Source organism: Oncorhynchus mykiss, chromosome 5 (assembly GCF_013265735.2).
Source record: "Oncorhynchus mykiss isolate Arlee chromosome 5, USDA_OmykA_1.1, whole genome shotgun sequence".
Lineage (NCBI taxonomy): Eukaryota > Metazoa > Chordata > Actinopteri > Salmoniformes > Salmonidae > Oncorhynchus > Oncorhynchus mykiss.
Window position 1 is genome coordinate 38,341,790 of NC_048569.1, and position 13,115 is coordinate 38,354,904.

Below are 13,115 nucleotides of genomic sequence, written 5' to 3' on the forward strand. Positions count from 1 at the left end.
CCGATGAGGAGCGCAATTATTTTCTACTTCTACACATTGCTATTACAACTGAAAAGAGCTATCCCTTCAACTGTCCGCATGCCAAAAAGCAATATTTCAAATGCGATACGTGATCTGTGTGTGTGTCAAAGGGAATGTGCTGTAAGGGGTCATTACAGAGAGAGAAAGGCCTGAGTCTTTTAAGCAGATGGGGCTTTATCGTTGTGGCCGTGGGGCAAGAAGACACAGAGCGGGGGGACAGAGACAGGAGACCACAAGAAAGGTGGAGAGGGGACTGGACTGTGACACATGTCTCAGTGCAGGGGCGGGGGGGGGGGGGGGGGGGGGGGGGGGGGATTTTACTCACCTCTCCTTTGTAGGGTCATCATGTTACCAGCCTTGTGAAGAGCAGTCCTCCCCTGCACTATATTGTACTATAGTGCATGTGGGCTGGGGAATAAAAGAGACTAGACAATGCTCCTGACAATAGAGCAGATGGTGGGAGTGAGCCTTGTCCCATTGTTGCTGATGTATCTTTGAATAAACCGAGAGATAAAGCTGATCGAATGGCTGCACATGTTGCACGGTGGAGGTGGCGTTCCTTTGAAGCAATGTAAAGGCGGTGTGCAGACCATGTAAGTGTTGGAGATTTGATCAATTGCTCACCCGTCCTTTAATATCCACATTAGCAATGGACAAAGACACACCTACAGGACCAAATTGATGGCTGGACTTCGTGCAGTTACCTTGAAGCACCTGCACTCTCTTTTGACTTTTGACAACCTATTCTTTACCTATCACCATCTCACCATATTCAAAGACATTTAGAATCTATACTTTGTGATATGCTTTCATGCAAGAGTCCCCTGCAACAAAGAAATACTTTTCTTTTACGTTTTGGTGAAGCCATTTGCCCAGCTCCTGTCACGCATGTAGCTGTCCATATTAGCCGTACGACCAGACCTCAATAGGAAGGTTACATTGCCAAACCTGTTACTACCATCACCTGCCCCCTGAACAAACATATGGAGGTCTTGAGGGGGATGTCTGTGTCTTTGGTCAGTTTAAGGTGAACTTGGAAACAGCTGGTCTGCTGAGGGCCTCGAAGTGTGTGTGTGTGTGTGTGTGTTTTAAGTCCAAAATGAGCAACAGCTACAGTCCATAGTATTTGTTTCGGGAAGATTTACAATGACGTAAATAAATGCCTCTTCGGGGGATTGGCTAAATACAGTTAGTCTGAGCAAACTATAGGGCAAGGCATGGTGAGGGCACCTTTTGAAACTCATCTCAATGATCAAGAGATATCAGCTGAAATAATGAGAACAATTAGTGTGTACTGAATGAGAACAAGCAGTGTGTACTGAATGAGAGAGCTGTCCTCTCTTATCTTACATCTCAAGCAAAAACATTTTTTATTAGGATATTTTCCTGGTTTTGACCAAACTCCAGTGTAACTGATTGTAACAGTGTTTTACATAGTTACTTAGGATTACAACAAACCTGTTACACAAAGTTATGAAGGACATGTGGCATGTGTAACAAGCGTAAAATACTTAGACATATGATATCCTTTAAGGTCAGAAATGAATAACACAACCTGACCTCTAATGTACCATCCACTTTTTGAGAGTACCCCTTTAAATACTGTACCAGTCAAAAGTTTGGACACCTACTCATTCAAGGGTTTTTCTTTAATTTTTACTATGTTCTGCATTGTAGAATAATAGTAAAGATCAAAACTATGAAATAACACATATGGAATCATGTAGTAACCAAAACAGTGTTAAACAAATCAAAATAGATTTGAGATTTGAGATTCTTCCAAGTAGCAACCCTTTGCCTTGATGACAGCTTTGCACAATCTTGACATTCTCTCAACCAACTTCACCTGGAATGCTTTTCCAACAGTTGAAGGAGTTCTCACATATGCTGAGCACTTGTTGGCTGCTTTTCCTTCACTCTGCAGTCCAGCTCATCCCAAACCATTTCAATTGGGAGGAGGTCGGGTGATTGCGGAAGCCAGATCATCTGATGCAGCACTCCATCACTCTCCTTCTTGGTCAAATAGACTTTACACAGCCTGGAGGTGTGTTTGGTCATTGTCCTGTTGAATGATAGTCCCACTAAGTGCAAACCAGATGGGATGGCATATTGCTGCAGAATGCTGTGGTAGCCATGCTGGTTATGTGCCTTGGCTGGTTATGTGTGCAATGTCACCAACAAAGTACCATCACACCACCTCCTCCATGCTTCACGGTGGAAACTACACATGCGGAGATCATCCGTTCACCTACTCTGCATCTCACAAAGACATGGCGGTTGGAACCAAAAATCTACATTTGGACTCATCAGACCAAAGGACAGATTTCCACCGGTCTAATGTTCATTGCTCATGTTTCTTGTCACAAGCAAGTCTCTTCTTATTATTGGTGACCTTTGGTAGTGTTTTCTTTGCAGCAATTTGACCATGAAGGCCTGATACACTCCTTTGAACAGTTGATGTTGAGATGTGTCTGTTACTTGAACTCTAAAGCATTTATTTGGGCTGTAATTCCTGAGGCTGGTAACTAATAAACTTATCGTTTGCAGCAGAGGTAACTCTGGGTCTTCCTTTCCTGTGGCGGTCCTCATGAGAGCCAGTTTCATCATAGCGCTTGACGGTTTTTGCGACTGCACTTGAAGAAACTTTCAAAGTTCTTGAAATGTTCCATGTTGACTGACCTTCATGACTTAAAGTAATGATGTACTGTAGTTTCTCTATTTGAGCTGTTCTTGCCATAATTTGGACTTGGTCTTTTACCAAATAGGGCTGTATTCTGTATACTACCCCTACCTTGTCACAACACAACTGATTGGCTCAAACGCATTAAGAAGGAAAGAAATTCAAAAAATGTACTTTTAACAAGGCACACCTGCTAATTGAAATGTATTCCAGGTGACTACCTCATGAAGCTGGTTGAGAGAATGCCAAGAGTGTGCAAAGCTGTCAGCAAGGCAAAGGGTGGCTACTTTTAAGAATCTCAAATAAAAAATATATTTTGATTTGTTTAACACTGTTTTGGTTACTACATGATTCCATATGTGTTATTTCATAGTTTATGTCTTCACTATTATTTTACAATGTAGAAAATAGTACAAATAAAGAAAAACCCTTGAATGAATAGGTGTTCTTAAACTTTTGACTGGTACTGTATAAGGAGCTGTCTGTGTGTCATGTGTCATAAGGTCGATGTTGTAAATCTTTACAGGGAGATGGAGTGAGCTCTCTTCTCTCAGTTAATATGAGGGAGGTGATGGGAGATCAAGAGCAACCTTCCACCAGGTGGAAAAGCCAAGCATTCAGGGGTGAGGGGTCAGAGACACAGGAGTGGTCAGACACGTGTCAGGACATTATTTACAGCTGTAGAGGCCCACCACAGACCACCAACGACTGCCCTGCCCTACAGTCCATCAGTATAGCTGATCCTTTGGAAGTGTTTGCCTCCTGGGTCCACTAGGTGGGAGTAAACATCAAGACATAACAATGTTCTGGTAGTCTAACTAACATAGTGTATATCCTTTACCAGCAGTTATGTGAACAAAGGAACTGTGCAAATGTTTGCTCTATATTTTTCTGAAACAGCTGAGAACTTCGCACTTTTTATGTTATTAAAGTGTTATATGGTAAGCAATGCTATTCAAGTGTGTGCATGTGTGTTGTTTGCATGTTCGTGTTTGTGACATTGTGTGTGTGTGTGTGTGTGTGTGTGTGTCCATGCATAACTTGGCCTTTATTTGAAAAAGGGTCCATCACCTTTGGGGTTGGGAGGGAGTTAAGGCCAGGGTCAGTGTGTGGGTAACAGAGATGGAATGTGTTTGAGTTGCCTAGAGCTATGACTTCCAGATCCTACATTTGTCATTCAAATACTGAAAATAGAAAAAAAAAAACTCAGTGTGCAATTTGAGAACACCATCTCTTATTCCAGGGCCATGAATATCTTCGGGTGCTTAATATGTACCCACTGACCAAATTATCTTACACCCTAACCTTGGTAACGAAAACCTTTATTGATAGACCTCATGAATTTGCCAGTGAATTTCAATCTACTGCAGACTTTAATCTCAAATGTCCTCTGTAATATTGAATATAGTGTGTTGAATGTACATATCCAGTTTAGTTGTAAATATGTGTCACTAGTGGGCCTATATTAAGTAAGTAAGGAGTTGGAAAGATCATTTTAGAATGAAGTGATACTTAAAACCAAGCTTTCATTTACAGTACATTCTGAAATAGATAGACATCAATGGTATTACCCAGAGTAGTGGCACTGGCAAAGCCCTGGACAATAAAATATGGTGTTATAAATCTGTTCTGTATGATGGCAGTATAGGATGACTTTAAACCAGGGGCAAATGACATAATTTAATACTTCAAACTGTAGCAGTAGGATGCTTTTTGGAATGGAAAACAAGTGTCTGAAATAACATCAACAGTCAAATTCCAACCTGGCTTCCTGTCTAGAGGGTTAGTGGATGAATGTCACTACAATGGGAGCCTGGGGTTGTGAAAGAAACCAGTAAAAGATTATTGATCAATAGCGGGAAATCAGATAAAGCCTGATACCAGACGTTGATATGAAGTCTGATAGAGGCGCAATATGTGCCAAGAAACATTATGTCCTTCTGGGAATCTTCTTGGCAGAGACGCAAATAGCTCAGGGACTGTTCTCTTTGTCAAATTGTTGTTGCAGTGAGTAACTGGTCATGTATTTACCCATGGTAACGGTCCATAATAAACCATTTATAAAGCATTTATCAATTGTGTATTTACCACTTATTAATCATTACTCCTACATTTACTAACTGTAATACCCTGCTAAATCCATGCATTATGTCACGCCCTGACCTTATCTTTGTTTTCTTTATTATTTGTTTAGGTCAGGGTGTGACAAGGGTGGTTTGTTTAGTTTCTGTATTGTCTAGGGGTTTTTGTATGTCTTGGGGTTTTTCTAGTCTAGGTGTTTATATGTCTATGGTTGCCTAGATTGGTTCTCAATCAGAGGCAGCTGTTTATCGTTGTCTCTGATTAGGAACCATATTTAGGTAGCCATATTCCTTGGGTATTTTGTGGGTTGTTATTCTATGTTTAGTTGCCTGTTCTGCACTAGCCATGCTGCTTCATGGTTCGTTTTGTTGTTTTGTTTGGTTCTGATCAGTGTTCTCTTTTATTAAAGAGTTATGTTTGCTTACCACGCTGCGCCTTGGTCTCCTCTTTATGATGACCGTGACACAGTAGAAACACGTTTTTACTACAGCCTTTGCTGTTGAGCCTATGTGGTTTTGCAATGCATCAAATACTTGTGTTTCTTTCATGTGCAAACTTCAAAGAAACAACCTGTCAATCATTGAGAGTCTTTGTTGCTTGAATTATCTAATGTACCATCCACGTAATTAGTTTGACCTTTTGCATTGATGCGAGCTAGAATGGCCGGATTTGGTTTAGCCAATTAGAAACCATATGGATTATGTACAAGCTGCGTGCGCCACCTGCCTTTTCTGAGCTGCTTCACGAGGTGAGGGAGAAGGAAGACATGATTCTAGACGAGTATTGTGATGTCACCAGCTGTCACTACAAATACTGCTGAGACCACAGAAGCTAACAGTGCAATGGAGCTGCTGAGAAAAGAACTGAACGGTTTGAAAATTGAGATGACTCGTCTTAGGTCTGCTGTTGTCGCCACAAGTAAGCATGACACGCCCTCTCAAAAGTCAGATTCCTCTGTCAAAAAGAAGAACACTGATCCATCTCAAGGTCCTACCAGGGATGAAGGCAGACCTGGTATATAAGTGGAGAGTATGGATACTTGAAATGAGACTGAGGGTCTGGAAAATCTGAAGAAAGTCAACAAGTGTCTCGTCAGCCAGAAACAGTCGATGGGAAACTACAGAGGGACCCAGTAAAGGAGCGTCCTGAAGTTTCCCAGTTTCCAGGATAACTTCTTGTGAGACCGGAAACGCAGACGTCTACTGCTGTGTCGTCTCAAAGAATAACATTTGCATTCAGGAATGTATCATCGCGGGAATTCACCATAAAATGTAGCATGCCCATTGCTTACTTGTTTCCTGTAGATGTGTTCTGTAGTAGCTCCTGCTGGGATAAGGGCAATTTACCTGAGAAGCTGACTCCTATTTCATTTGACTTTGGTGATTCAACTGTGTATCTGAAGAATGGAAGAGGTTATATCTGACAAGATGCGTTTTCTCAACTCATGAGTTTGACATTGGTTGTTCTAAGAGCACTCACCATACCATCAGAGTCACTGATGACACACTGTTTAGGGAGAGGTCTCGACAGCTGGCCCCGGCTGATGTGGAAGAAGTGAGAAACTCCTAAAGAACGCTGAAATTATCTATGCATTGCAGATTGTGGTGGTGATGAAGAAGAACGGAACCATACGGATGTGTGTGGACTACAGGACACTCAGACGTACTTCCAGACCAATACACAATTCCACGGATTGAAGATGCCCTGACCAGTTTGAATGGAATCAAATGGCTCAGCGTGTTGGATCTCAGAAGTGGATATGATCAAATTCTGATGAGTGAAGTTGACAAAGAGAGGACTGCTTTCTGTCTGAATTCTAACCGGTGTGAGAGGATGCCGCAGGGTATGTCTGGAGCACCAGCAATTTTACAACGTGTTAAATACTAGGTGTACTTCAAGCCGTCAAAACCCTTCAGATCTAGGTGGGATGAAAAGCGTGAAATGGCCTTTGAGAACCTGGAAAACCCAGCCATGTTTCATCTTCAATGCCCTTGCTGATGGTAGGCTTTGTTACTTTGGTCCCAGCTCTCTGCAGGTCATTCACTAGGTCCCCCCGTGTGGTTCTGGGATTTTTGTTCACTGTTCTTGTGATCATTTTGACCCCACGGGGTGAGATTTTGCGTGGAGCCCCAGATCGAGGGAGATTATCAGTGGTCTTGTATGTCTTTCATTTCCTAATAATTGCTCCCACAGTTGATTTCTTCAAACCAAGCTGCTTACCTATTGCAGATTCAGTCTTCCCAGCCTGGTGCAGGTCTACAATTTTGTTTCTGGTGTCCTTTGACAGCTCTTTGGTCTTGGCCATAGTGGAGTTTGGAGTGTGACTGTTTGAGGTTGTGGACAGGTGTCTTTTATACTGAGAACAAGTTCAAACAGGTGCTATTAATACAGGTAACGAGTGGAGGACAGAGGATCCTCTTAAAGAAGAAGTTACAGGTCTGTGAGAGCCAGAAATCTTGCTTGTTTGTAGGTGACCAAATACTTATTTACCACCATAATTTGCAAATAAATTCATTAAAAATCCTACAATGTGATTTTCTGGATTTTTTTTCTAATTTTGTCTGTCATAGTTGAAGTGTACCTATGATGAAAATTACAGGCCTCTCATCTTCTTAAGTGGGAGAACTTGCACAATTGGTGGCTGACTAAATACTTGTTTTGCCCCACTGTATACAGGGGGTACCGGTACAGAGTCAATGTTTGGGGGTTAATCAGGTTAATCGAGGTAAAATATACATGTACTGTACAGTAGGTACCAGTCAAAGGTTTGGACACACCTACCTAAAGGGTTTTTATTTATTTTTACTATTTTCTACATTGTAGAATAATAGTGAAGACATCAAACTATGAAATAACACACATGGAATCATGTAGTAACCAATAAACTGTTAATCAAATCAAAATATATTTGATATTCTTCAAGGTAGCCACCCTTTGCCTTGATGACAGCTTTGTACACTCTTGGCATTTTCTCAACCAGCTTCATGAGGTAGTCTGTGCTAAAGCTATGCACTATACATTTCCTTAATGTTTAATTTAATGCATTATTATGGTGTCAAATATGATTCAAAAGTCCAGCGGGCACAAGATTGGGCCCGTTCAAAAAAAATGTAATAATGAAACATTGTGTGAGCAAACACTTGAGTGGAGAAAGAAAAATAATATGGTAGAGCGAGCAGAGGATGGGTCCCGCGAGCGCAGGCCAGCGCTGGAAACACCACGTCCCCACACCAATTTTCGAGATCTCTTCAAAATAAATGTTGCTCTTGCAACTGATTACAATAATTTACAATAAAGAAAACCGAAATAACCAACCAGCTAGCTAAATCAACTAAGATTTCAATTTTGAAGTTGAAGTAAGTAGCTTTTTCAACTTCTGTTATTAAAGCAGGCTATTGATGAGGCAAGCTAGGTTAACGTCAGGTAGCTAGGAAGCTAACCATGTGTTTTAACCAAAGCCAAGGGGGTTTCTATACCATCTCTGGTTTAACTAAGAGCATTGTGCCTAAGTCGAGGAGGGGGTTTAGTAGAGGAGAACTTGGAAGACCAACATGACTGGGTGGCAGAAGGGAGAGGCAGGGGGAGAACAGACAGGGAAGACCCTCACTGAGGAGGGGGAGCCAAGAGGTCAGACTCTGAACCAAACCACAAACCGCATACTTTGTGATACAATCTGATTGAAATAAAGATTTGATAACTTTTAAATAATTGTGAATGACCTCAAACCATTTCGCTCTCTCCATCCCTCTTGCCATGCAAGTCCATTGTCACTAATATGTGGTGGTGAAGTTGTTATCTGCTCAGCTGACAGAGACAGGAGATACAGGAGTCCATTCTGTTCCAAGTAGGTTACCTTGGCTCTCCACTAGGCACAGCACTCTGGGGACTTCCTGCAGGTAACCATGACATCCACCAATCATCCCTGTAATCTAATCATTAGTGGTACTGAGAATTCCATTTGTGAAGGCTTTGTGCATAGGACATTTGTCACGTTGATGATCAGCTGCGGTCTATTGGTTAGAAAGATGGTTCTTTAATGAATGTATGTGATAGTCATTGCTAAACAATAAATTAGTGTAGGTAAAGGATGAAGTGAACACCTACAGGAGGATAGCTCTCCACAAAGGTGGGTTTTTAAAAGTTAAGAAACTGAGCGTCAGCATGACTGGTACCGTGGAATTGCCCTACAGCTGTGCTCAGTCCAGTATCACATTGTGTTTTATCACTTATTTGGCTAAATTATTATCCAGAGTTAAAATAGACTTTTATTTGAATGCAACATTAAGATGTTAAAACATTTAAAAACAATTGAACCGTCAGACATTTCCTGACATCTTATTTTCCGCTCGGTCACTCCAATTGTTCTCAGGATAGAGGTCAGTGTATGTGTAGAGAGAACACGTTTGACCAGGTGGAGTCAGGCTTCTACTTCATCGCCTTGGACCACTACACCAATGAGGCAGAGGACGCCAAGTTTGGACCAGTGAGTCACCAACTCGTCTTATGCCTTACACAACTCAGCACATATGTCTCGCTCCACCTTCCTCCGACTGCCCTACTTTTGCTTACCTTTTCACCAACGTGTATGGATTGTACAATGATTTTAAATTGGGACTTTGACTCCATAACAAATCTAATTCTATCTCCTGTACTCTCTATAGATTATGCTGATGCCCCTCTGTAAGAACCTGGAGATCTTCACTGGTACTGTGGGAGGTGATGTGTCCACAAACAGTGCCTGGGACACCTTCCAGTGCTACATCTGTCTGGAGAACAGCCAGAGAGAGGGTGGTCAAGACATCTGTCTGGAGAACAGCCAGAGAGAGGGTGGTCAAGACATCTGACTGGAAAACAGCTAGAGAGAGGGTGGTCAAGACATCTGGCTGGAGAACAGCCAGAGAGAGGGTGGTCAAGACATCTGGCTGGAGAACAGCCAGAGGGACATTTGCTGAAAATTCATCTATATAGTGTGTCAGCTGCACCTGGGAGTTAAAGGTATGACACCGCACTCCCAACAGTCAAATGAGCATACAAGTATGTTTAAACATATGTGTTTCTTAAAGTGGAAATCAGCAGTTGAAACAATAACAAAAGCGCCTCCCCACCAGTTTCAATAAAGATCTGAGGGATTGGCTGGAGAAATGTAACCACTCAAATTCAAAGACATAGCTAAGGATACAAGGTCTGACCATTGTGCCTAATAAAACCCCATTGGAGGAGACAACCCAAGGTACCACACCTCAGAACTCCTCCAATGGGGTTTGAGAAGGATGTGAGGAAGTGAGGAGCTGGGCAGAGATGAATTGTGACCAAGCTCATATCATTGTTTTAGGTGGAAACTTATGTTGAATCTCTGTATTATGTTTTCACTCATATGTTTGTTCTACTTGTGCTCTTTCCACTGATGGCTCTGGCTTGCTGGAAACATCTGATCTGATGAGACTCCATATGTGATTTGACTCCTGTATTACTGACTGTATTCAATAAAACTTCCAATGACGAATTGAAATAATTTAAGATTCTGTAATTGATAGACAATGGTAGTTCCCGATCAGACAATTACTATAAAACAAATCTGTTTCCCACAGTGCAATGTTTGGTGAATGCATGATATTGTTTGGTCCTTAGTCCTCCTTTGACTGCTGTGTGTTCTGATTCTGTTCTAAGCGACCATCATTGAGTCCATGTTCTGGTCAATGACTACCAAAACCTCCCGTCATCTGAACAGTTTCTTCTGTTGCCTTCACCAACCGGCCACCTGGTCCACGATGATACGGTCATCCACTCTATCATCCCAGAACTGCACATTGTTCTTTGCACTCTCTTACATGCATCATTTATAAAGTAGTTTGTAGTGTTAGTGTACATACTGTATGTGGGTTTGTGGAAATTCTGCATCTACAGTGCATTCAGAAAGTATTCAGACCCCTTGACATTTTCCACATGTTACGTTACAGCCTTATTGTAAATGGATTAAAAGTGTTTTTCCTTAATCTACACAAGATAGCCCATAATGACAAAAATATTACATTTACATAACAATTCAGATTGTTTAGTCAGTACTTTGAAGCACCTTTGGCAGCGATAACAGTCTTGAGGCTTCTTAGGTATGACGCTACAAGCTTGGCACACCTGTATTCGGGGAGTTTCTCCCATTCTTATCTGCAGATCCTCTTAAGCACGGTCAGGTTGGATGCGGAGCGTTGCTGCACAGCTATTTTCAGGTTTCTCCAGAGATGATCGATCGGATTCAAGTCCGGGCTCTGACTGGACATTCAGAGATTTGTCCTGAAGCCACTCCTGCGTTCTCTTGGCTGTGTACTTAGGGTCGTTATCCTGTTCGCCCCAGTTGGACGTCCTGAGCGCTCTGGAGCAGGTTTTCATCAAGGATCGCTCTGTACTTTGCTTCGTTCATCTTTCCCTCAACCCTGACTGGTGTCATAGTCCCTGCCGCTGAGAAACATACCCCCAGCATGATGTTGCCACCACCATGCTTCACCATAGGGATGGTGCCAGGTTTCTTCCAGACGTGACGCTTGGCATTCAGGCCAAGGAGTTCAATCTTGGTTTCATCCAGACCAGAGAATCTTGTTTCTCATAGTCAGAGTCCTTTATGAGTCATGTGCTTTTACTGAGGAATGGCTTCCATCTGGACACTGTACCATAAAGGCCTGATTGGTGGAGAGATGGTTGTGCTTCTGGAAGGTTCTCCCATCTCCACAGTGGAACTCTAGAGCTCTGTCAGAGTGTCCATCGAGTTCTTGGTCACCTCCCTGACCAAGGCCCTTCTCCCCCGATTGCTCTGTTTGGCCGGGCGGCCAGCTCTAGGAAGAGTCTTGGTGGTTGCAAACTTCTTCCATTTAAGAATGATGGAGGCCACTGAGTTCTTCGGCTGCCACTGGAGGCCAGGTCATCTGATGCAACACTCCATCACTCTCCTGGAGGTGTGTTTTTGGTCACTGTCCTGTTGAAAAACTTAATGATAGTCCCACTAAGCTCCTACCAGTTGGGATGGCGTATCGCTGCAGAATGCTGTGGTAGTTAACGCAAACGCTGGGAGTCGAGAAGCAAGTACGGAGGGAATTTAATAATATAATAAACATGGAACAATACAAAACAAGAGTAGCATCTGGACATGAGACAACTAATACTGCCTGGGAAATGGACCAAAGGGAGTGGCAGATATAGGGGAGGTAATCATAAAGTGATGGAGACCAGATTAATCTCATGAGGCGCAGGTGCGTGTAACGATGGTGGCAGGTGTGCGTAATGATAAGTAAACTGGCAACATCGAGTGCTGGAGAGGGAGTAGACGTGACAGTACCCCTCGCCGAAGCACGACTCCAGTCGCAGGACACCGCCGCCCAGAGGGACAGTCCCGAGGACCAGGAGTGGGCCGGTCGCTTCTGTTGAGGCGAGGGAACAAGTCGAGCCAGCTGAAGCGCGGGGGCCCGTCGAGCCAGCTGAAAAATCCCTGTTGCTTCCAATTGTTGAGGCAGTATTTTGTCACGCAGACGCTGGGGGTCGAGAAGCAAGTACAGCGGGTGAATTTAATAATAAAATAAACATGGAACAATAGAAAACAAGAGTAGCGCCTGGACATGAAAAACGTAACTAATACTGCCTGGGGAATGAACCAAAGGGAGTGACAGATATAGGGGAGGTAACCATAGAAGTGATGGCGTCCAGGTGAGGTGCAGGTGGGCGTAACAATGGTAGCAGGTGTGCGTAATGATGAGTAAACTGGCAACGTTGAGCGCCGGAGAGGGAATAGACATGAAAGGTATCCATGCTGGTTAAAATGTGCCTTGAATTCTAAATAAATCACAGACAGTGTCACCAGCAAAGCACCCCCATACAATCATGCCTCTTCCTCCATGGTGGGAACCACACATGCAGAGATAATCCGTTCACCTACTCTGCGTCTCACAAAGAGACATGCAGTTGGAACCAAAAACCTCAAATCTGGACCCATCGGTCGAATGTCCTTTGTTTGTGTACTTGGCCCAAGTAAGTCTCTGCTTCTTATTGGTGTCCTCCAGTAGTGTTTTCTTTGCAGAAATTTGATCATGAAGGCCTGATTCAGTCTCCTCTGAACAGTTGATGTCGAGATGTGTCTGTTACTGGAACTCTGAAGCATTTGGGTTGACATTTCTGAGGCTGGTAACTCTAATGAACGTATTGTCTGCAGCAGAGGTAACTCCGGGTCTTACTTTCCTGTGGCGGTCCTCATGAGAGCCAGTTTCATCATAGAGCCTGATGGTTTTTGTGACTGCAATTGAAGGAACTTTCAAAGTTCTTGACATTTTCCTGATTGACTGATCTTCATGTC